This window comes from Mus musculus, chromosome 7 (assembly GCF_000001635.26).
Source record: "Mus musculus strain C57BL/6J chromosome 7, GRCm38.p6 C57BL/6J".
NCBI lineage: Eukaryota > Metazoa > Chordata > Mammalia > Rodentia > Muridae > Mus > Mus musculus.
In genome coordinates, this window is record NC_000073.6 from 15,286,658 (window position 1) to 15,313,178 (window position 26,521).

At 42.2% G+C, this 26,521-nt stretch overlaps 3 pseudogenes; all 3 read right to left on the bottom strand.

Annotated features, from left to right (window-relative positions):
- On the bottom strand, positions 1,594-2,537 carry Mrip-ps (Mom radiation induced polyposis, pseudogene; annotated as a pseudogene).
- Obox3-ps5 (oocyte specific homeobox 3, pseudogene 5) lies at positions 6,860-17,956 on the bottom strand (annotated as a pseudogene).
- Positions 20,382-21,397, bottom strand: Obox4-ps24 (oocyte specific homeobox 4, pseudogene 24; annotated as a pseudogene).

A 26,521-nucleotide genomic window follows, 5' to 3' on the forward strand; every position in this document is an offset into this window, starting at 1 on the left:
CTTTTTTAGAAGGATCTGATTGTGTTATGGATTTCTTCAGGATATGTTGTTATGTTTCCCTTTTCATTTCTGATTTTGTTAATTAGGATGCTTCCCCTGTGCCCTTTAGTGAGTTTGGCTAAGTGTTTATCTATCTTGTAGATTTTCTCAAAGAACAAGCTCCTCGATTGATTGATATTTTTAATAGTTCTTGTTTCCACTTGGTTGATTTCACCCCTGAGTTTGATTATTTCCTGCCTTCTAATCCTCTTGTGTGAATTTGCTTCCTTTTGTTCTAGAGATATTAGGTGTGTTGTCAAGCTTCTAATGTGTGTCCTCTCTAGTTTCTTTTTGGAGGCACTCAGAGCTATGAGTTTTCCTCTTAGAAATGCTTTCATTGTGTCTCATAAGTTTGGGTATGTTGTGGCTTTATTTTCATTAAACTCCATAATATCCTTACTTTCTTTCTTTATTCCTTCCTTGACCGAGGTATCATTGAGAAGTCCTAGATGGCTCCTGGTCTCTTCTTAGTCACCACTAATTTCTTAACTCTAGCTAACTAGTATTAATAATCTTAGTAATACAAAGCTTTTGCTTTAGTAGTTCTGGTATCTTGTTAATCACAGCTGATTCTTCAGCCCCAGCTAATCAGAACTACAGAATCTTCACAATCAAAACATCAATGGCCCTGAAAAGAATCTTAATTTTTCCCTCTGAAATTTCACAAGCCAGACCGTCATCTTCTGCACTGTTCTCAACATTATCTTCCAAGCTCCTACACAACATCCGACAGAGCTCTTAACAATGAATGGATCTACAAACCCAAAGTTCCAAAGTCCTTCCACATTCCTCCCCAAAACATGGTCAGATTGTCACAGGAATACCACACTATGCTGGTACCAATATGTCTTAGCCAGGGTTTCTATTCCTGCACAAACATCATGACAAAGAATCAAGTTGGGGAGGAAAGGGTTTATTCGGCTTACACTTTCATAGTGATGTTCATCACCAAAGGAAGTCATAACTGGAACTCAAGCAGGTCAGGAAGCAGGAGCTGATGCAGAGGCCATGGAGGGATATTCCTTACTGGCTTGCTTCCCCTGGCTTGCTCAGCCTGCTCTCTTATAGAACCAAGACTACCAGCCCAGAGATGGTCCCACTCACAACTGGCCTTTCCCTTTTGATCACTAATTGAGAAAATGCTTTACAGTTGTATCTCAGGGAGGCATTTTCTCAACTGAAGCTCCTTTCTCTGTGATAACTCCAGCTGTGTCAAGTTGACACAAAAAGTAGCCAGTACAGAACTCTACTGCCAGTCAAAGAAAACACATGTTGGAACTTATGGCTCTAGTTACTTATGTGGCAGAGGATAGCCAAGTCGGTCATCAATGAGAGGATAGGCCCTTGGTCCATCGAAAGTTCTATGACCCAGTAGAGGGGAATGACAGTACCAGTAATGGGTGTGGGTGTGTTGGAGAGCAGTGGGAGGGAGGAGGTGATAGGGGATTTTCTGAAATTAAACTAGGTAAGAGGATTACATTTGAAATATAATTAAGAAAATATTTAATAAAAAAGAATTACAGAGACAAAGTTCGGAAATGAGACTGAAGGACATTTTCAATGTCCAAGGCCTCAAATTTCTCAATTACCTGGGACCTCCTGCTGTGTGGGGTGCTGGGGCTGGGTGGGGAGAGTAGTGGGGGCAGCTGTTCCTCAGCCCTCAGGTCCTGCTTGGCCTTCTCCAGGGAGAAGTAGCCGCTCTCTACCCGTACTTTCCGACCACCATCCACACGGTCCCCACTTATGGTGCTTTCATCTTCTTTGCTTTCTAGTCCTGGTTCCCGTGGGGTGCAAGCAGCAGGAGGCTGGCTTTGGCTGGGACTTTGAGCTGGACTCAGGCTGGTCCCATCAGGTTGGTCTTTGGCTCTCATTTCTTCCTGCCAGAGTGTGGATTTGGTGGTGGGAACTTTCTCAGCACTGGGAATGCTGCTGCTGCTACCACTGCTGCCGCCACTACTGCTAGTGACAGCCATCTTAGCAGGCCCAGGCTCCTGTGGGGTAGGTGGCTCTACTTTCCGTTTCTTCTTCTGGTTCTGCTTGTTGGTTCGAGGATACACCATGAGCATCTCTAACCACCCACTGATGATCTCCTTGGTTTCTGCCCTGATAAAATGTTCCTTGTCAGGTGTCAGGATGCAGAGGGAGAACTTCTGCCCTGTGCGGGCCTCCCCATCCACCACATCTGTGCACTGGTTCATGTTGATGGTGCCCTGAGGGAGGGTGTTGGGCATCTCATCCAGGGCATATCGCAAGAGGCCATGCTCATAAAGGATGAAGAATCGTCGCTGCCATTTCCGTGACCGGTGCACTGGGTTGTCAAAGTCAGTGCCATCTGGAGCCAGGAGCAGCCAGCCACCATAAATGGGTTTTGCCTGCGTCAGGTCCTCGTCGTTGAGCAGATGCGACTCGCGGGGCTTGAAGCAGTTCTGACACTTGCTCTTGTTGAAGATGTTGGCCTGAAATTTCCTGCACGGGTTTTCCTTGGCCGCCGACATGTCAAGAGACTGTCCTACCTGGGGATCTATCCCATATACAACCATGAAACCCAGATACTATTTTATATGCCAGAAAGATTTTGCTAACAGTACCCTGATATAGCTCTCTTTTGTGAGGCTATGCCAGTGCCTGGCAAATACAGAAGTGAATACTCACAGTCATCTATTTGATGGAACACCAGGCCCCTAATTAAGGAGCTAGAGAAAGTACCAAAGAAGCTTAAGTGGTCTAAACACTATATGAACAACAATATGAACTAACAAGTACACCCCCAACCCCAGACCTGTGTCTCTAGTTGCATATGTAGCAGAGGATGGCCTAGTAAGCCATCATTGGGAAGAGAGGCTCTTGGTATTTCGAAGACAATATGCCTCAGTACAGGGGAATGCCAAGGCCAGGAAGCAGGATTTGGTGGATTGGGGAGCAGGGCAAAAGGAGGGTATAGGGAACTTTCAGGATAGCATTTGAAATGTAAAGGAAGAAAATAGTTACTAGAATTAATTGATTAAATAATTAATACATGAATACATGCATAAATAAATGCCAGCAGAGGAATTGAAAAGGTGAAGGCTGGCGCTGGCAGCATGAGAAGAGAAGGCAGTTTTGCAGAAGATTTTCTTAGCACAGAGTTTGTCCCAGGAGAAGCAAAGCTGAGAATGACAGTAGGCTAGATCAGTTGTTATACTTTAGAGTATGGCATTGTGAAACTTGGAGAAGGGACTGTTTAAGCCATCTTTAAAAAACTAAGGGAGGAACTTTTGGTATAAATGTTTAAAAGAACTGGGAGGGAAACTTGGAGTGGACACGTGAGTTAAGAGAATTGTTCAGTGAAAATAGCCACTTTACAAGAGTCCCCCAGGTGGTGCTGGTTTTGAAGATCTAACAGTAGAATAAAGAGGAGCTGAGCCTTGGCACTCTTTAACAGAGTTGGAGTCCCTGAAGGTAGTCCAGGTGAGGCTACTAGTGAAAATGCGGGCCACTTGCAGCAGAAAACCCCAGCATTTTGGAGATAGCAGTAACCATGGGATGGTTACCCAGAACAGGAGCAGCAGTGATATTGATCCAAGCTAGACCCTAGTAGACAAGCTTCTGTGATGCAGAGGCGAGAGCTGCAGACATTCTAATTGGAAAATTGCATTTAAAGTTGTCTTTTTACCTTTTATTAAACATAGCTTCTCTTCTCATACATTATACTCTGAAAAGAAATTTCCCTCCCTCTACTGCTCCCACTTCTTTTTCCCTCCTCTTCCAACAGGATCCACACCATTTCTCTCTTTTACTAGGCTTCTAAGAGGTAACATTGAAAAACAGTAAAGTATAGAAGATGAAACAAGAGCTACCATATGAAACTTTGACCTAACAAGCTAAGAGAAATATTCCTGACAGGAATGTTACAGAAACAATATGAAAAAGCTGGCAGGAATGGAACAAAGTGGCTACAGCTATGCTAGGAAGGGGGCAGTTTTCAACAACATCTCTTCCCCACTTTATATCAGGCTCACTGTATCTGGTATTATGTTGAGGTCTATAATCCACTTGGACTTGAGTTTCATGCAGGGTGATAACTATGGATCTACTTTTTTTATTCTACATGGAGATATCTAGTCTGACAAGCACATGGTGATGTCTACTCACTAGGTGTGAATTGTTATCTTCTTCATCAAAAGATAAGGAATTGATATATGCATGTATTTATGTGCATGTATTAAGTTTAATCTAACTGATAAATGTGTCTGTTTTTATGAAATGTCTTGCGAACTTTATATGCCTAAGTACAGGGGAATGCCTGGGCCAAGAAGTGGGAGTGGGGGCGGGAGGGGATTAGGAAGGGTGGGTTTGGGGGACTTCTGAGGTAGTATTAGAAATGTAAATGAAGAAAATACCTAATAAAAAAGAATTTATTATTTGAATAAACACCACAGTAACTGTCAAAAAAAATAAATAAGTGCCCCACTAATTAACCATGAGAGAAGGGCAAGGAAGTGCTCCCATACATCTGTGGTCAGTTGTAAAAATACACCAGCTTCTGATAGCACAAGTTCCTTTTTCCAGGTCAGAAAGGTTTCTTTCCAGCTGCACGGTTCTGTCTCAATATCTGACCAACATTATCAGATTTGAAGGATGTCCTTCCTTTACCCTCTCATATAATGCCAAGGCTTGCAAACCCAGCTTGTGGTTTTTCTTTTCTTTATAAAATGCTTTCACTTAGACCTGGGGGTTCACTCAGGAAGGTTGGTGGCCCAAGCTTGAGCTGGAATAAAGACCCTCATGCAATTACAGCAGGTTGTGATTCCTGGTGGCTTCTTAAGGGTTTTTACTAGCTGATACAACAATAGCAGAGGGGTAATGATTAGAATATACAAAACATCTTTTAAAATGGGGACTAAGAAACAAGTAGCCATCATAGTATGTGTGGAGGCAGAGGCAAGTAGATCTCTATGAGTTCCAAGCCATCCTGATCTAATTAAAATGCCTAGAAAAGCCAGGGGTACAAAGACAAACTAAGTTTCAAACCTAAGCAACCCATGCCTGATGGTGCGTGCCTTTAATCCCAGCATTCAGAAGGCAAGCTCAGGCTGATCTAAAAAGGGAAAGGCCAGGAGAGCTATGGCTCATACAGGAAAAACCCTGTCCCAAAACAAACAACAAAACAACAATAAATAAAGTAAAACCAAGAAAACCAGTAATCAGATTTTTAAAATGTATAGAACTAAAGGGAAATTATTAAAAGATAAACAAAATCCCAGAGAAACCCTTTAATAAATGTTAAACACGCCGGGATTGTTAAAAACATAGCATTTATCCTAGGTCTTAGGAGATATGGACAGGAGGACCATTGTGAAATTCATTCCAACCTGACTTACCAAAAGAGGTCCAGTACCTCCGGGACTTTTAATAGAAAGGCATCGTACCAAAATAACAAACAAGCAAACTACACCATATTTAGCAATCAGAACAAAGCAAATTATAACTAAATGACAGTTTATCTTACCTTGTCAGAATGGCAAAGATCAATAAAAACCAATGAAAATAAATGATGGAGAAGTTGTCAGCAAGGAGGAACATTTATGCACTGCTGGTGGGGAGAAACCTAGCACAGGTACTAAAGAAATAGTGGAGTTGGTAGGATTTCTCCAGTTTCCTTACAAGGGAACTAGGAGCTATGGCTTTTTCCCTTGGCACTGCTTTCATTGTGCCCGATAAGTTTGGAATTTCTAGATGTCTCTGTTTGGACCCTACCTCCTATGTGCCTGGGGTGTAGCAGATCTCCTGGGAGCACTGCAAACTATGCCACAGTAAGAGAGAGTGGGAGACAGGCTGATCTCCCCCTAAGCAGAATTTCACAGATGGAAATGAAGAGGAGACTGAGGAAAAGAAGGTTCAGCAACAGGCCCAAAGTAGGCTACAGCTCAAGGGGAGGCCCCAAGGCCTGACAGGATTAATGAGGCTATGGAGCACTCACACAAAAAGACCTATCATGACTGCCCTCCAAAAGACCCATCAAGCAACTGAAAGAGTCAGATACAGATATTTGCACCCAACCAATGGACAGAAGCTGCTGACCCCTGTGGTTGAATTAGGGAAAAGCTGGAAGAAACTGAGAAGTGAGAACCTGTAGGAGGACCAGCAATCTCAATTAACCTGGACCTCCAAGATCTCTCAAGCACTGGACCACCAATCAGGCAGGTTACACCAGCTTATATGAAGCTCCCAACACATATGCAGCAGAGGTTACTGATGAGTCTAGGTTCAGAGAAGATGAACATAATCCTCAAGAGACTGGAGGTCCCAGGGAGTTTAGAGGTCTGGATGGATCCAGGGTGAGTGGTGGGGACATCATTGTGGAGACTGTGGGGTGGGTAGGAGCTATGGGATGTGAAACAGTCAGAGGGTGGATGGGGGCTGGGGGGAATAAAAGCTGGAGTGTAAATAAATATATAAATAAAGGGAAAAGGAAGAAAAATTTTAAAAAAGAAATAATGGGGTTATTCCTCAAATATCAGGTTGGTGTTCAGATCTAGAAGGCCAGCCACTCCAGGCTGAGGAAGCCAGAAGGCAAATCGAGGCAGGCTTGGCAGGTCAGTGAGACCCAGTATCAAAGTAAAAAGCAGCAGTGCAGGAGGGCCCTGTAGGTGGCTCGGCTCTTGTGGACAAGCATGTTCCTACAATGCCTGACCTTGTGTTCCAGCCTTGAGACTAACAAGGATGAAAGAGAATAATAATCCCTGCCAATTTTCCTCTTACCTATATTCACATATAATAGCTATTAGTGCTCAAAATAAACAAAACTATTTTGTACATAAGAAATGAGATATATTTCTGTGGGGAGTTGGCTCACAGTATTTATTTATCAGATTTATTGCTTTTCTATCATATGATTGCAAGTTCTGCATGTATATGAGGGTTCCTGTTGCATGTAGTGACCTCTGAAGCAAGGAGAGGGCATAGGTAATCATATAACTGGAGTTAGACTTGATAGTGAGTCCCTATATTGCATGAATCCACAGCCACCCCAAATATATACTAAACAAAGTATCATTTTCTACTAATGGACTCTGAATTATGTGCTCTCAAAGTGATTACGCCCATTGGTCGTGCAAACTTTATCTGCCTCAGTACAGGGGAATGCCAGGGCCAAGAAGTGGGAGGGGAAGGGGGCAGGGTAGGGGGGTCTTTTGGGATAGCATTGGAAATGTAATTGAAATAAATACCCAATAAAAAAGTAAAATAAAATTTTCTCCAAATACTGACACTAAAGGTGTGTATAACACACTTCTTCATGGCTGTAAGGCCTGGACTGGTCAAGGACCTCAGTGGTGTAAACTGGAGTGGAGGGGTTTCTCAGAGTAAGCCAGTCATCTGATGTGTCCAAGTCTTCCAGGATCCTTTGCCAGAGCTCATCTTCACATGGACCTGAATTGTGAGCATCCTCTGGGGCTTGGGCGGCATATGCCAGGCCGACTGGACCTTCAGCTACTGCTAAGTCAGTCTGAGATTCAACTGCTGCTGATTGACCAGAGTTCCAAGCTGTAACAGGGGCATGGCCATCAAGCAGGTATTCTTGGTATTCTTGGTATTCTTGCGGACAACACATGTCCCCATCACAGGCCTGAAAACAATGCAGGGAAGATGCCTGGCTGCAGTTGAGTTTGGGAATGGAATCCTCACCAAATGTGCCTGAACACATGGACTCTCCATTGTCCGAGGCAACAACAGGTATGGAACCAGGAAAATGGGTTGACTCAGAAACCGCTTTAGAGCTTTCATTTGTCTCTGGCAGTGCTTGTTTAATATTCTGGAGCTTCATCCGCCTGTACTTAGCTCGGTTGTTCTTGAACCAGATCTGAAAAACAAAGCAAACATCAAAAGAATACCTCTTTGCCCCCAACTGGACCACAAGGTGAAACTTTTGAATCAGAGTTTCTATAACAATACTTCACAAGTCAGCAACAGAAAGCATAGACTCAAGATCCCTAGGAGATTGTAGTAAGGTAGACTGTGTATGAACGGACATCAAAAAACAAAAACAAAAACAAAACAAAAAAACAAACAAAAAACGGGGATATTGAGCTAGTATGCCCTGTGTTTTATTAGGATATCTGATATCTAGGTCACTGAGACCTACATGGGAATAATGTTCTTTGATACTGGTACCTGGTTACAGAAAAATGTGAGGCCCAGCAATGGATGCATCAATATTCACCACCTATATTTGTCCACTCTCCCCTACGCCTTTCAGAAGAACACAATACAAGTTCCTAATGAGAAAGCAGACATTGTTGCTGTTGGACTGAGGAAAAAGAGAGAAACTAACCTTGATCTCCCTCTTTGTAACACCAACTGATAGTGCCAGCTCCACAATTTTCTTCTCGTTTGGGTACTGGCACTCATCAAAATGTTTTTGCAGCAGGCACTGCTGTTCTTTGGAGTACACAGTGCGTTCTTTTCGAAACTTTCTTGAAGCCATAGGGCCAGTTTGTTTGTTAACATATTTATCTGACTGTGGCATACGACCTATGGGAAGATGGAAACAAGATTTCACTGAGGGTCTTGAAGGTATCTAATGACATGGATGCCCCGAGAGTCTTCTCAGAGTTGGTAAACCAGGGCCCATTAAAGCACCTGGTTGCATTTGGATACCTGATTGTCTTGATGGTCCTTGAGACTCTTGCTGAAGTAGGTTCCTTTCAGGGACTGAAAGTCTTGATTGCATTGTACTTCCTGGGGTCACTAGGGGATTCTGACACATTTGAAAAGCTAAGTTCCTTGCAGGGTCTTGAGGTATTTGGGAACTGAGTTCTATGGGAATATTCGAAGCCACTTGGAGTTTTGGATGCAAGGAGGGGCCTTCGGCCATGTGTGTGTTCAGAACTTATTGGAGTATGTTCCTGTACTGGAGAACCTGGTAAAAGGAAACACAATAGAAAAGCTCCAGAGAGCACCCATTTACCCATCACACCTACCCAGCATTTGTTGTGGGCATTTTAGAGCAGGAATCCATCAGGACCCTCATTCTTTCTGAACAACTGCCTCTGTTTCCCAATCTTAAAAGTATTTTCAGTATTACAATAAATATGCATTTAGCACCAGTATTAATAAGAGATGTTCAGTCGAGATGGGCTGGCAATTGGATGTTCTCCCCCTATGTTTAAATGTCCTAGATCCTGCCATTCACTTCTGCTACGGCAGACTACCAGCTAGTCTGCCCCTTCCATGAAAAAACACAGCCTGAAGGCATCCCAAGAGTTCCTGTGCATGCTGGGTAACTGCTCACCATCTTGTCTGCTCTACTGAAGACACCACAGCCTAAAGACATCTCAGAAGTTCAACTGCACACAAAACAACTGATAACCAGCTCATCTGCAACCCACCCCTGAACAAACACAGCCTGAAGTAATCCCAGGCATTGTGCTCACACCCTGCCACTGACACCAACGGACTAATCATATGCCAGGAGTTCTTCTACAAACAAGGCAACTGTACAACTGACACCAAAGTCTGAAGACTTCCCAGAAGATCATCAGGAACTGTACCAAACTTCTGAAAGCCTCCCTAAAGTTCTGCTTCACACAGGGAAACAGAACTCACAATACTTAGGCCTCCCTGGAGAAAGAACAGCTACAGGCAGGGCAACACCTTGACTAATCCTCTGAAGAACCAACAGTCTGAATGCCTCCTAGTAGTTCTCCTGCAGCCAGGGCAACATATCAGAAGCGTCTCTGTCCCTCTGAAAATCCCAGAGTTCAAAGGCATCCAAAAAGACAACTGCAGCCAGGGCAAAAAGTCACCAGTGTGCATGTCCCTCTGAAGACCCCACAGTCAGAAGGCACCACAGGACATTTGCTGCAGTCAAGGCCACTGGCCTACCAGGTGACCTGAAGCAGGCCAGGGACAAAAGAGGTAGGCTCCATCCAGACAGAGGCAACCAGGCCAGCAAACACTAGGAATAACCATATGTCAAGAGCCAAGTGCAAGGTCATATGAAACAGAATCCAGTCTACATTGGCATCATCAGAAAGAACCCAGTTCTCCCATAAGAGCAAGCCCTGGATATGCCAATATATCCGAAAATCAGGACTCTGTCCTAAAATCCTATCTCATGAAGATAATAGATTCCATTAAGGAGGATATAAATTACTCACTGAAAGAAATACAGGAAAGCACAGGTAAACAGGTAGAAGCACTTAATGAAGAAACAATAAATCCCATGAGATACATAGGAAAACACAAGCCAACAGGTGAAAGATTTGTTTAAAGCAGTCCAAGACCTAAAAGTGGAAGTACAGACAATAATGAAAACACAAATTGAGGCAACCCTTGAAATGAAAAACCTAGGAAAGAGGTCAAGAATTAGAGATGTAAGCATAAGCAACAGAATACAAGAGATAGAAGAGAGAAATTCAGGTGTAAAAGATACCATAGAAGAGATTGACACAACTGTCAATGAAAATTCAAAACATGAAAATATCCTAACCCAAAACATCCAGGAAACCCAGGACACAATGAAAAGACAAAACCTAGGAATTATAGGTAGAGAAGAGACTGAAGAATCCCACCTCCAATGGCCAGCAAACATCCTCAACAAACTTATAGAAGAAAACTTCCCTAAACTAAATAAAGAGATGCCCATAAGCATACAGGAAATGAGGAAAAAACCAAACAGATGAGACCACAAATGAAATTCCTCTACTCACAATAAAAGAGCCAAGTAGCATACAAAGGCAGACCTATCAGAATTACACCAGAATTCTCAACAGAAACACTAAAAGCCAGAAGAGCCTGGACAGAGGTCATGTACACTCTAAGAAAACAGAAATGCCAGCCCATGCTACCATATCCAGCAAAACTCTCAATCAGCATACATGATGAAACCAAAATACTCCAAGACAAAACAAAATTCTGACAATATCTACTTACCAATAGAGCCCTACAGAGGATTCTAGAAGGAAAACTCCAGCACAAGGAGGGTACATACACCAAAGGGAAAAAAACAAGATAATAATCATCTTTTTAAAAAGCCAAAAGGAGAGAACCACATGCACATAATGCCAGCTACAAAAACCAAACATAACAGGAACTACCAATCATCTGTCTTTAATATTTTTCAATATTAATGAACTAAACTCATCTATAAAAGAACATAAAGCTAACAGACTGGATATGAGAACAAGATCCAACATTTCCTTGCATTCAAGAAACCTACCTCAATAACAAATACAGTCACTACCTCAAACGAAAAGGCTGGAAAAAGTTCTTCCAAGCAAATGGTCCCAAGAAACAAGTTGGCATTGCCATTCTAATAGCCAATGAAATAGACTTTCAACCAAAATTATCAAGAAAGATGAGAAAGGATACATCTATTCATCAAAGGAAAAATCCACGAAGTGAAAGTCTCAATATGAACATCTATGCCCCATAGGAAATCACATCCTCATTGATAGAAAGAAACTTTACAAAAGCTCAAAACACACTTTGAACCGCACACAATAATAGTGGGACACTTCAACACCCACTCTCACCAATGGATAAGTCATTGAAACAGAAACTAAACAGACACAGTGAAACTAAGAGAGGTTATGAACCAAATGAATTTGACAGATTTCTATAGCACATTTCATCCTAAAACAAAAGAATACACATTCTTCTCAGCACCTGATGGTACCTTCTCCAAAACTGACCACATACTTGGTCACAAAACAAGTTTCAACCAATACAAAAAGATTGAAATAATTCTATGTATCCTATCAGATCATCAACCAAAAGACTGTTCTTCAATAACAACAAAAACAGCAGAAATCCCACATATACATGGAAACTGAACAAGTTTCTACTCAGTGATAATAAAGTCAGGGGAGAAAGAAAAAAGAAAGGAAGAGAGAGGGAGAGAGAGGAAGGCAGGAAGGCAGGAAGGCAGGAAGGCAGGAAGGCAGGAAGGCAGGAAGGCAGGAAGGCAGGAAGGCAGGAAGGCAGGAAGGCAGGAAGGCAGGAAGGAAGGCAGGAAGGAAGGCAGGAAGGAAGGCAGGAAGGCAGGAAGGCAGGAAGGCAGGAAGGAAGACAGGCAGGCAGGCAGGCAGGGAGGGAGGGAGGGAGGAAGGAAGGAAGGAAGAAATGAAGGAAGGAAGAATTTACAGACTTCAAAAATTCAATGAACATGATGGAGCCAGTGGTGGTGGACCATGCCATTAATCCCAGCACATGGGAGGCAGAGGCAGGCAGATTTCTGAGTTGAAGGCCAGCCTGGTCTACAAAGTGAGTTCCAGGACAGCCAGAGCGACACAGAGAAACCCTGACTCAAAAAAAAAAAAAAAAAAAAAAAAAAGAAAGGAAGGAAGGAAGGAAGGAAGGAAGGAAGGAAGAAAGAAAGAAAGAAAGAAAGAAAGAAAGAAAGAAAGAAAGAAAGAAAGAAAGAGAAAAGAAAGAGAAAAAGAAAAAGAAAAAGAAAAAGAAAAAGAAAAAGAAAATGATGAGACAAAATACCCAAATTATGGAACACAATGAAATAGTACTAAGAGGAAAATTCATAACGTTAAGTGCCCTGGAAAAGAAACTGGAGAGATCCTACACCAGCAACCTAAAAGCACAGCTGAGAGCTCTAGGAAATAGTCACAAACAGGGTGGACATCAAATAAAGAGAAACAAAGTGAACGATTCAAAGAATCTTAAAAAAAAAAAAAAAGCTGGTTGTTTGAGAGATTAGACAAGATAGGTAAACCGCTAGCAAGACGAACAAAGGGCACAGAGACAGTTTTCAAATTAACAAAATCAGAAATGAAAAGGGATACATAACAACAGAAACTGAGGAAATTCAAAAAGTCATCAGATCCTACTACAAATGACCATACTCAACAAAACTGGAAAATCTAGATGAAATGGATAGTTTTCTAGACAGATACCACATTTCAAAGTTAAATCAAGAGCAAGTAAACCACTAGACAGGCCCACATACCCTAAGGAGAAAGAAGAAGTCATTAAAATCTCCCAACCAATAAAAGCCAAGGGTCAGATGGCTTTAGCCCAGAAGTCTACCAGACATTCAAAGACGAACTAATAACAATATTCCTCAAAGTATTCCATAAAATAAAATAGAAGGAATACTACAGAACTCATTCTAGGAAGCTGATTACTCTGATACATAAACCACACAAAGACACACATTAAAAAAAAAGAACTTCATTCAGACCAATTTTGCTTCTGAATAACTGTGCAAAATTATTCAATAAAATTCTAGTAAACTCAATCCACGAACACATCAAAACCTTCACCTACCATGAACAAGTAGGCGTCAGCCCTGGGATGTAAGGTTGGTTCAATATGTGAAAATCCATTAATGTATACTACTATTTAAACAAACTCAAAGAAAAAAAATCAGATGATAAGCTCTTTAGATACCCAAAAAGAATTTGAAAAAATACAACACACCTTCATGTTTAAATTATTGGACAGATCAGGAATTCAAGACCCATTCCTAAATATAATAGAAGCAATTTACTGCAAATCAACAACCAATATCAAATTAAATGGAGAGATACTTGAAAGTGCTTCCACTAAAATCAGGAACAAGAGAATGATGCACACCTTCTGAATATGTATTCAATATGGTACTCAAAGTTCTAGCTAGAACAATAAGACAACCAAAATGGATAAAGAGGATACAAAATTGGCAAAGAGGAATTAAAGGTATCACTCTTTGCAGAAGGTGTGACAGTATACATGAATGACCCCAAAAATAATACCAGAGAACTTCTACAGCTGATAAACTTAGTTAAAGTGACTGGATAAGAAATTAATTGAAATAAATCATAAGCCTTCTTTATGCTGATGATAAACAGGCTGATAAAGAAATTAGAGAATCAACACCCTTCACATCAGACACAAATAATATAAAATATCTTGGAGTAAGTAACCAAACATCTGAAAGATTTCTATGGCAATAATTTCAAGTCTCTCAAGAAAAAAATCAAAGAAGATCTCAGAAAATGGAGAAATCTCCCATGCTTATGGATTGGAAGAATTAACAGAGTAAAAAGGGCTATCCTACCAAAGGCATTCTATAGATTCAATTCACTACCCATCAAAACCCCAACACAATTCTTCAAACAAATGGACAGGGAAATTCTAAAACAATTCTTAAAAATGAAAGAACTTCTGGGGGAATCATCATCCCTGACCTCAAGCTATACTACAGAGCAATAGTGATAAAAACTGCATGGTATTGGTACTGAGCCATACATGTTGATCAATGGAATAGAACTGAAGCCCCAGAAATGAAACCACACACTTATGGACACTTGATCATTAACAAAGAACCCAAAAATAAACATGGAGAAAAATGAAAGCAACTTCAATAAATGATCCTGGAGTAACTGGCAGTCTGTATGTGGAAAAGGAAAATAGATACATATTTGTCACCATGCACAAACCTCAAGTCCAAGTAGGTCAAGCACCTCCACATAAAACCAAACACACTGTATCTAATTGAAAAGAAAGTGAGAAAGCCTTGAACTCATTGGCACAGAAGAAAAATTCCTACACAGAACTCCAATGGCTCAGGCTCTAAGATCAAAAATTGGTAAATAGGACCTCTTGAAACTGGAAATCTTCTGTAAGTCGAAGGACATAGTCAATAGGACAAATCGGCAACCTACAAATTGGGGGGAAAAATCTTCACTAACACCATATCCAATAGACGGCTAATATCCAAAATATAAACGAACTCAAGAAGCTAACCACCAGAAAAAGTGAACAACCCAATCAAAAATGAGGTATAGAACTAAACCGAGAATTCACAACAGAGGAATCTGAAATGACTGAGAAACACTTAAAGAAATGTTCAAATTCTTAGTGATCATGGAATTGCAAATCAAAATGACCCTGAGAATCCACCTTATACAATCAGAGTAGGTAAGATCAAAAACTCAGGTGACAGCACATGTTGCAGAGCATGTGGAGAGGAACACTCTTCAATTGCTGCTGGGATTGCAAATTGGTACAACCATTCTGAAAATCAATCTGGAGATTCCTCAGAAAATTTGAAATAGATCTAGTTGAAGATCCAGCTATTCCAATCTTGTACATATACTTAAAAGATGCCCCACCACGACACACGGATACATGCTCCACTATTTTCATGAAAGCCTTATTTGTGATAGTCAGATGTTAGAAACAACCCAGATGCCCAACAATAGAAGAAAGGATACAGAAAATGTGGTCCATTTACACAATAAAATACTACTCAGGTATTAAGAATAAGGACATCCTGTGTTTTGCAGGCAAAACAAAAAGGAAGGAACTAAAAAATATCATCCAGAATGCCATAATTCAGATCCAACAGGATATGCATGGTATGTAATCACTAATATGTGGATATTAGCCACAAAAGTAGAGAATACCCAGAATACAATCCACAAAACTCAAAAATTTTAACAAGCCAAAGGGCCAAAGTGAGGATGACTCAATTCCACTTGGGAGGGAGAAGAAACATTCACAGGGGGGGGGGGTGGAAGGGTGGACCTTGGTGGGAAAGGGGAAAGAGAGGGGAAGAGGGAAACATGATCAGGTATTGGGTTGGGGGAACAGGACTGAAAACCTGAGGACCAGCAAAGAATGGAAAGAGGCAAGCTTGGTAGGTAGGACATAGGGGGACACTCCAGAATAGCAGAGACCTGGGAGGTGAGAAACTCTTAGGACTCAAAAGGAGGGACTTTAGATGAAATGCCCCACAGTGGGGAACTTGTAGAGCCCACCTCCAGAAGAAAGATAGGGCATCAAGAGAGGGAAGGTGTTGCCATTCCACAGCTGACACAGACTTGTTCTTGTCTGAGAACACTGGAGAAGCAAAAATGGATAAGAGCCTGAGGAAAGGGGATCCAGTTACAAGGCCCAAATTGGGATCCAGCTCAAGGGGAGGCACCAAGAACTGACACTATCACTGAGAATATGGTGTGTTAAAAAAGGAGGCCTATCATGTCTGCCTCCCAAAAAGACCCAGCAAGCAGATGAAAGAGTCAGATGAAGATATTTATACCCCACAAATTGACAAAAGCTGCTGACCCCTGAGGTTGAATTAGGGGAAAGCTGGAAGAAGCTGAGGAGGAGGACAAACCTATAGGAAGACCAGCAGTCTCAACTAACCTGAACCCCAAAGATCTCTCAAAAACAGGGCCACCAACAAGGCAGCATAACCAGACGATATGAGGCCACCAACACATATTCAGCAGGAGACTGCGGGTCTGGACACAGTCAGCGAAGATACACCTAACCCTCAAGAGACAGGAGGAACCAGGGAGTGGGAAGGTCTTGTAGGGTAGGGGGTGGGGATAGGGGACATCCTTTTGGAGAAGGAAAAAGAGGTATGGGATACAGAACAGTCAGTGGGTGGACCAGAAGGGGGATAAAATCTAGCCTAAAATCTAGGTTAAAAAAAGATTAAATAAAATTTATTTTTTATAAAAGGAATATTATCATAAATGTAAAAAAAAAGGAGAGAGAGTCCTAGATTCTCCTCCTTTCTACAGGACAATCTGTCTCAAAACAAATAATAAAGGGCCATGGAACAGGCAAGATCCAATAGATCCCATTCCACACTCATCCATCCAAGAGCATTGATGATTTAATTACCCTGGACATCAGAAGACTCTTACACCTAACCCAGATGCCCCCTGTTATTGAACTTCAATAAAGTCAAATAGCCTTAAATGAATATCCCTATACAGGACCCTCCCACAAGCTCCACCTTGCATCCTCTCACATCCAGCAGACATTCACTCCTTGTGGCCACACCCAGTCTGTAGCCACACCTTAACACCTAATGGAAACCTGAACAGGTGAAAGACAATTTTTTGTTTGCTCTTCTTTTTTTTCTCTTCTCTTCTTTTCTTCTGAGATAGAGTTTCTCTGTATGAACTGTGCTGTGTGTAAGTCAAAATGAAGACAAGACAGAGCTAGGACTCATAGGGACTCACCTGCTTGTTCCTTCCCACAGAGGGCTAGGATTAAAGGTGTGTAACAAACATCTGTCCCATCCTTTGGGATTTACTCCCCTCTTGGGCTTCATCCAGAAAAACTTTGTCCTTACTCTCTAGTCACCATTTCAAGAAATGGGTCTCTTCTCATGCTGCTGCTCAGAGGACATGCACATTCCTGCTCACTGCAGTCAACTCTTAATTTCTCCAATCTTTCTCTTTTTAAGACTGGAGCAAGGTCCATGTACATGTCCCTGACTTCCTGGATCTCACTATACAGACAAGTGAGGCCTCTTGATCACAAAAATCCACATGCCATTGGTTCCTAAATCCTGGGATTAAAGGTGTGGTCCACAAACCAATATGGTTACACGTTCTAGATGAAGAAGGGCCTGCTCAGCCAAAAACCATCCTGAGTGTTAAACTTTTGAGCCAGCATACCACCACTATACCTGATCTAGCCAATCTGGAGCTTCCATTGATCTCAAGGTCTCTCAATATCCTATTGTGAGTTCTTTCTAGTCCTGCATATATGTTTAAAAAAAATGAATTGGAGAATGCCTACAGTACCTTCATCCTAGAAGCAGGCCTCTCCATCGGTTGATGCCGGGCTCTCTATAAAATCCAGGACTTAGAACTCTGCCTAAAATGAAGAATAGAGCACCTAGAGGTCTCTTAAAAGTTCATTCATAGATTGCCCAATCCAGGCATTTTGCTGGTCCTTACTGTTCATATGTACGGGATAGACTTGAAAAATCTACGAATTTTAAATATCTTCTGCCTATGCACAGGGCAAATTTTAGACGTCACCAAACAAAAACCCATACAAACTACAAAAAGTTACCAAGGCTCCACCATGATATCCCCTTCACACAGCAACCTTAAATATTTCATTCAGCCCACCAACTCACCAGGAATCCAGACGGTTGCTGTAACTTGCTAAATCCTCTGGCTGTTTTAATTCTACTCAGAAGACCTGCCCTTATATATCTCTCCAAACTTGGAATCCAATGCTCCTCCCACACGTTGGCTCCACCTACTTGCAATATTCAAATCCTTAATTCTCACACACCATTTGATACTCCTCTGGTGGTAAAGCCCATGCCTTTTTTTTCCTTTGTAATCCTTTCTTTCTTTTTATTTTATATTTCATTACTTCTATTATTTCACAGTCAAAACACTGCTTTCTTCCCAGTACCCCCTCCCGCAATTCTTCACCTCATTCCTCATCCCCCATCTCCAAGAGGATGCCCTCCAAACCAGGCCTCCCCACACCCTGGGTCTTTCCTGGGTTAGGTTTCTCTTCTCCCACTGAGGCTAGACTACGAGGTCCTCTGCTGTTTAAGTGTCAGTGGCATAGGGCCTGCCCATGTATGCTCCCTGATTGGTGGTTCAGTGTCTGAGAGAACTCAGGGGTCTGGGTTGGGTGAGACTGCTTCTCATCCTATGGGGTTAGCCTCCTCCTCTGATTATTGAACATATCCCTAATTTAACCACAGGGTTTCATGGCATCTCTCCAATCTGTGGGTGTAAGTACCTACATCAGTCTAAGTCAACTGCTGATGGGTCACTCAGATGACATCCAGGCTAGGCTGCTGTCTATAAGCACTCCATAGCATCAATAATAGTGTCAGGCCTTGGAGCCTCCTCTTAACATGGATCGCAAGATGGACCAGTCACTGGAACTCCACTTACGCAGTCCATTCTCCATTTTTGTCCCTGCAGGTTTTTTGTTTTTTTATTTTTATTTTTGTTTGTTTGTTTGTTTGTTTGTTAGACAGAAACAATTCTGAGTGAGAGTTTTTTACTGTGGGATAGCAATAGCATACCTCCACTGCATGACCTGTCTTTCTACTGGAGGTGGACTCTATGACTTCCCTGTCTCCACTGGTGAAGACTTTATCTAAGATCCCTCCCTTTGAGTTCTGAGAGTCTCTCACATCCAAGGCCTTTTGTACTTTGTACAAGGTCCCCCACCTCCCACCCTCAGAGTTTGCATATTTCCATTCATTCTGCTGGCCCTCAGGGCTTTTCTCCTCTCTCCCCCAAAAACCACTGCCTACACCAGATCATGATTCACTTTTGCCCTCCCCTTATTCTCTCACACCCAGATCCTGCCTTTGTCTCCTGAATGCTGAGATTAAAGGTGTAGTAAAACACAACCAACTTTCTCCACTCTTTGTACTGTACAAATGTCTGCTTCTGCATTCTGTCTTCTCAACTGAGTGTATGAAAGCAGTATGTGAATTTGTGAATGTATGAACACATAAGTCTAGAAGAGTGTGGAAGAGGCTGCACTGGATGTTCTGAAAGTAGAGAGACAAAGAACAGAAATATTGGGAACTGAATTGGTTTCTCTGAACTGGTACCCAAGATTTTAATTTTCTTGATGTTGTGACACAGTGTAAAGTATGAGAGACATGTATTATTGTGTTAAAAAAAATCCAGGTGTGGTGGCACACACCTTCAATCCCTGCCCTCGGGAGGCAGAGGCAGGCAGATTTCTGAGTTTGAGGCAAGCCTGGTCTACAAAGTGAGTTCCAGAACAGTCAGAGCTACACAGAGAAACCCTGTCTCCAAAGAAACAACAACAACAACAAAAAAAAAAGAAACACAAAAGAAATCGCATTATTGATTTAAGGATAAAGTATAAAGAACACAATAGAAGATTACTTCAACTTATTAATTGATTATAGGTGATAGTAAAACTAGTGTGTTAGCACACACTAGGAATCGCCATACTCAGAAAAAGAAAGAAGAAAGACAGAATTTTAAGGCCATGCTGGTCTCCAAGAAGAAGTGCCATAACTAATAAATATCAGTCGTCTATGCTGTATTTTTAAGCAATGCTGTGGTCAGCAGGCCTGGTGTTACTGGAAGACCATATTGGTGTGAGTGGCCTGTAATTTCACCTAAGTCCATGTCAATGGTCCTGCCTGGCTCTGTGAGCCTTGTCTGGTTCCATCATTCTCCTCCTGCTGGGGGCCATGTTCCTATTCTGTGTTTTCTCAAGGAACCATGTGGATGCCAATGATATATGCTCCCACTGACTATGAAGAGCAGCAAGGATATTGTTGCTGTGATATTGGTATCTCCATCCTTACAGTTGAGAGAGAATGACAGCGAAATATTCTCTGACAATCAATAACTACATGCCAACCCAATCCATCCCTAAAAACTAACAAACTAGGCAGGAAGTCAACAGGAAAAAATCTCTTAAATGTGATGGGATACTGAAGTGTATCTCTCCACAGTTGACAGTTTCTTGCCAGGGTGATGTAGGGACACCACCCTGTTATATTTAAGGGGCAGTTCATGAAGAATATGACCATGCTTCAGTAGATATGTAGGTGAAAATAACTGCCCCAATTCATTTTTCTGCTGCCTCTGCACCCTACATCTTTAATTCTTTGGATAGAGCTCCATACAGACTTGACCAGTGTTGGAGAAGATGCATTCCTGGTCTGAGTAATTACTATAAGTGCTGAGTTCAGAAAGAGGGCTCACAGCTGCTGGTTTCTGACACATGGAGAAGGTGGATTCTGAGTTTGGGGCAAGAGTTGAATAACTGAGTCGAGGAGGACTACTGATACCCCAGTGGTTTCTCAAACATAAAAACTGAACTGGCTGACACAGGAAGGGGGACACAAAATTTGGGAAATCCAGAACTGCCACTAAATAGCTGGTCTTGCATTGTAGACAGTTCTCTACCCTTCTGGCTATGTGGCTGCCCCCTAATATGGCTCTTCCTGAAGCAGTTCTTTTTCAAGATTTGATCAATGGGGAGAAGTTTGATTCCTAGTTTGAAGAGGTAATCAGTGAACAGATTATAAGAGAGCAGATGATGTCCAAATGCATCGGGTGTGCAGAAACTGCACTGGCAGAGGAAACAGGTAGTTCAGTCTTTGGAATCTGTCCTTAACCTTACAAAATTCATCACAAAACACGAAGTTTCCTGGACCCAAGAAACAAGGAAGCAGAACGACCTGGACATGAAAGCCACAGTGTAAGGATGTGTCTTTTAAGACTCAGAAATTTGGAGGAGTGCCCTGAGGTTTATGCCTCCCAGACACTTTGTGGAGCCACTGTCTATGCCTCACAACTGTACCAGATTTCTGCATTGAAAGACTAAAGGCAATGGAAATCCAGCCCAGAATTCATCTTAACAACCCTTCTACAACTTGGAACTGGGCAAGGACATGGACAGTCAGGGAAGTGTGTGCTTAGGTGATGGGGAATGTCTACCTCACTAGAGGGGGTAGAGATAAGAGAGGCCATAACTTGATCTTGTGGTCAATCAATCCAACATCTGAGCCAGTGACATTGGTTGTGCCTTGCATGGATACTTGAGCATATTAAAATATTCTTCCAGGACTACCTTTTTTAAAAATGAATACAGTGAGGTCTATCTTCTGCCTCCTTGAATCTTTGGAAGAAACCAGAGACATTTGGGATACCAGGAGAAGTTGTTGACTTTGGTAGAACTGAAGCAACCTGAGAAGCTTCACAGTCTGGATTCACTGGAGACCTAAAGGATTTGTTACTTGGAGTTATAGAGTGTCCTCTGATTATTTGTGGATCAGGTGGCAAAGGGAAGCCTGAGAGAACTTCAGATTTAGCATTGCATGGAAATTAATTCCTATTGGAAGTATGCTCAGGACAACATAGAAATAAAAATAGATAAGAGAAGACCCCACAGTCCCTAGCTTCTATACTCAGGCCTCCACATCAATTCCTCGAGACTTCTTATATAATATGAAGCTAATGCCTCATGTTGAACTGATGAACAGTCCACAAAGCATAGTAGTAACTGAACTAGCACCCTGATGTCTGAGCAGCATTTTTCCCACGTCCTCTATGATTCTTGAACACCTATGGATCTCTGTATGTTGAAAACTTGCAAACTTCTCCTGTATTTTCTCAAGGCCCTACACCCATCAAGCTGGGCCTTTGACAAACCACTATCTCCAAACACACACAAACCATCTCCTGAATGCTACCAAAGGATCTCCTCCACAAGGGCCTTCTCTCTTTCATGAATGTAACCCCTCCAATCCTACACATCATACACAAACTTTATTCACAAGACCAACTCACCAGATAACCAGGAAGTTATTATGCCTCTCTGTGTTTGACCCCGACGACAATGGCCAGGATATAAATGTAACTTTTGTTTCCTTTGATGTAAGTGCCATCTTGGAGTCTTTTTGCTGAATAACTCACATTTTAAAGCTCTTTCTGAACCCTGTCTTGCTGGTTTGATTCAACAGTTTTGGTTCAACCTTCTTTGCAATCTGACTTATTTAATCTATCTTCTGTCAGGTTCTCATTGAATTTCTCTGCTTGTCCCCAAACTAACTGTCAATTAGTGCTAGTCTTCTGCATCTTTCTTATTTTCTGTCTTCAAGTGCCTGTGCTGATATGCACTGAATGAACTCAACAGAGAGAAAAACTCAACTCCACTGACCTGACCTGCACTCAGGGCACTGACTCTCAATTAACTCAACTCACTCAACTGCCTCTCTCTGCTATATTCTCAAGTAGCTGTACTCCTGAGTGTTTGATGCATCCTATCTCTGACTCATTCTGTCAAATTTTTCTCTAATTCATCACTTTCTCTGCCCCTCAATTTAATGTCATTGTTTGCAATTAAATGTAGGTGCTAAAGTGTTGTACTTCCCACCTTAGGAAAGTTGTGGTCTACTACGTCCATACAGCCTTACTAACCTCAGCACGAAACAGAGGAGTCTTTCTTCTTTTCAATGCTTCATCTTCTCCATCTGATCTCAGGAGCCCAACACCAATCTTTAACTTTAGGAATGCCACGTAGTCATGCTGACCCACCCATTCTGAACTTTGTATCATACTTTCCCACCTGGTGTGCATCAGCTTCCACATATCCCAAGGAAAGAAGCACGGTGTGAAAATCACCTGTGTTTCATCCTCCCTGCCTGGTGTGCTGCTGAACCAGGATACTCCAAAGAAAGGAGTGAAAAACTGAACAAAACTCAAGAGTTCCAGCCAGAATGATTAACGTGTGTGACAATCTGTGTTCCAGACAAATCACAGGGACATAGATTGTGTTTGAATCTGCTCAGAGCCGCCATATTGTTGGATTAAAATTCCTTGACACCCGGGCTTACATATATTGTCCACGAAAGAATCCCAAAGGTCTGCCCAGTCTTTGGATCCTCTGACCTTGCAGGCCCACAAATCTTTTTTTTTTTTTTTTTCCTTTTTTTGGCTTTTTCGAGACAGGGTTTCTCTTTATAGCCCCGGCTGTCCTGCTGGAACTCACTTTGTAGACTAGGCTGGCCTCGAACTCAGAAATCCACCTGCCTCTGCCTCCCCAGTGCTGGGATTAAAGGCGTGAGCCACCATGCCCGGCTTGCCCACAAATCTTTTAGATGTACAAACAGAAGCCACTCACATTTGTGCCCCACCCAAGAGAGTCCTAATTTTATTGATTGAATCATAATTGCTTTCTTTTCTCTTGTTTGATTTTGACTCAAGGTCTCTTACTGTAAACCAAGGTATACTAAAATGTACTGTGTGGAGCAGCCAGGCCTTACACTCACTCGCATTAATTTACCTTACCTTACTACAGTGCTAGCATTAAAGGTGTGGGTAACTAGAATCACCCAAAGTTTAGTCATTCTTTTACACAACACCTACGGAGCAGGATTATGAGGAAGATGGTGAGTAAAAGAACATCATTCTTGCTCTCCTGGGGCTGAATCCTAAAGAAACTGAGGCTTTACATAGAACCAAAGTTGATGGCTGTCTTGGTCATATTTTCTATTCCTGCACAAGCACAATTTTCACAAAGAAGCAAATTGTGAAGGAAAGGGTTTACTCGGCTTACATTTCTACATTGCTGTTCATGACTAAAAGAAGTCAGCAGGACAGGAAGCATGAGCTGATGCAGAGGCAATGAAGAGATGTTTTTTACTGAAATGCTTCCCCTGGCTTGATCAGCTTGCTTTCTTATAGGACCCAATACTACCAGCCCAGAGATGGTACCACACACAAGGATCCTTACAACTGGATCTCATGGAGGCACTTCCTCAACTGAAGCTCCTTTCTCTGTGATAACTCCAGCTTCTGTCAAGTTGACATAAACCCAATCAGTACAATTAACCTCTTGTCAACTTGACACACAAACACAACATTATTTATTAAGCCTCAACCCTTACTTTCTTATTCATCCCAAAGATCTAAATAACTTTAAAAGGCCCACAGTCTTTACAAATTCTTAAAATTTCAATTTCTTTAAAATAATCAATCTCTTTTAAATTTCAAAGTCTTTTTACAGTTAAAAGTCTCTTAGCCGTGGGCTCCATTAAAATAATTTCTTCCAGAGGGAAAAAAAAGTATTAGGGCACAGTCACAATCAAATGAAAAATCAAACTCCAAAACTATCCAATGTCTGGGATCCACTCTCTTTCTTCTAGGCTCCTCCAAGGGCTTGGGTCACTTCTCCAGCCCTGCACTTTGTAGTACATACCTTGTCTTCTATGCTCCAGATGCCTGTACTCCACCTCTGCTGCTGTTCTTCGTAGTCATCTCATGGTACAGGCATATCTGATACACAGCTGTCTTTCACTGCAACTAGGCTTCTCCAGTAGCCTTTCACAGGCTCTCTTCTTGGTGCCAAGCCTTAACTCCTTTGCATAACCCCTTCAAGTCCTGGGCCATCAATTGCAATTGAGGCTGAACCTTCATCAATGGCATTCCATGGACTCTCACAGTACTGAGCCTCAGCTGCTCTTCATGACCACTTCATGCTTTCAAAACCAGTACCACCTGGGTGACTCTTAAGCCTTACAAAGTCCAGCCACTGCACAAGTTACAACTATGGCTACCTCTGTAACTCAGCCTCTGTGCTCTCATAAAACACTTCCCAGAAGATTTCACCTCAATGATGCTGCTCTCTTCTCTTTTTCTTTTTTTCATATCTTTGACAATCCCTTAAATACAGCATATACTTTAGTTTCAACATATGTGGCATTTACATTTCTGCTTTTTTTTAATCAGATATTTTCTTTATTTCCATTACAAATGTTATCCCCTTTTCTAGTTTCCCCTCCAAAAATCGCCTATCCCCTACCCCGTCCCCCTGCTCCCCAACCCACCAATTCCAGCCTGCTGGCCCAGGCATTCCCCTGTACTGGGGCATAGAACCTTCACAGAACTGAGGGCCTCTCCTCCAACTGATGACCGACTAGACTATTCTCTGCTACATATGAAGCTAGAGTCACAAGTCCCACCATATGTTTTCTTTGATTGCTGGTTTAGTCCCAAGGAGCTCTGGGGGTACTGGTTAGTTCATATTGTTTTTCCTCCTAAAGGTGTTGCAAACCCATTCAGCTCCTTGGGTACTTTCTCTAGCTCCTTCATTTCGAGCCTTGAGCTTATCCAATGATGGCTGCGAGCATCCACTTTTGTATTTGTCAGGCACAGGCAGAGCATCTCAGGAGATAGCTATATCAGGCTCTTGTCAGCAAAATCTTGTTGACATATGTAATAGTATCTGGCTTTGATGGTTGTTTATGGGATGGATCCCCAGGTGGGGCAGTCTCTGTATGGTCATTCCTTCCATCTCTGCTCTGAACTTTGTCTCTGTAACTCCTTCCATGTGTATTTTGTTACCCCTTCTAAGAAGGATCGAAGTACTACACTTTGATATTCTTTCTTCTTGAGTTTCATGTTTTGCAAATTTTATATTGGGTATTCTGAGCTTCTGGGCTAATATCCACTTATCAGTGAGTGCATATCATATGTGTTCTTTTGTGACTGAGTTACCTTACTTAGGATGATATCCTCCAGATTCATCCATTTGTGTAAGAATTTCATGAATTCATTGTTTTTAATGAGTGCTCACAGGTATGTCAGCACTCTCTCCCGGCAGTATTTGGGTATGGAGAGCTGTTGCACAGGGTCAGCTCCGGCAGAGATGGAAACTGGAAATGATATACTTGTTTTTAATGGCTTAATAGTATTCCATTGTCTAAGTAATTGCTTCTTAGGCTATCTTAGGAAGGATAGCCCACACCCAGCCAGAGTTCCTCCTATGCTCTGAGCAGGCAGATGCGAGGCAGGGGGGATGCTAGATGTTTTCCTCTCAGCCCTGGGTAGGCATCTAAGCCACTGACTACACTCGACGGGGGTGGGGGAGTGGGGGTGGGGGTGGACAAGAGGCAGCTCCTGACCAGGGCCCCGGGGCGACACCCTGTAGCCCCAGGGTTATGGAAGAGAGGTTCCCATGCAGGGGAGAGTAAGCACAGCAGGCCTTGATGAACAGAGACAGTCTGTGGTTTTAGACCTTTATTGTAGAAAAGCAGGGAGAAAGGAGAGAAGGGAGAAAGAGAGACAGAGAGAGAGAGGGAGGAGGAGGAGAGAGAGAGAGCAGGCATGATCAAGAGGAGAGAAGGGGTAAAAGGATAGAGAAAGAAAGGCTAGACAGTAAGAGGGAGAAAGTGAGAGGAGAGGAGAGGAGAGGAGAGGAGAGGGGAGGAGAGGAG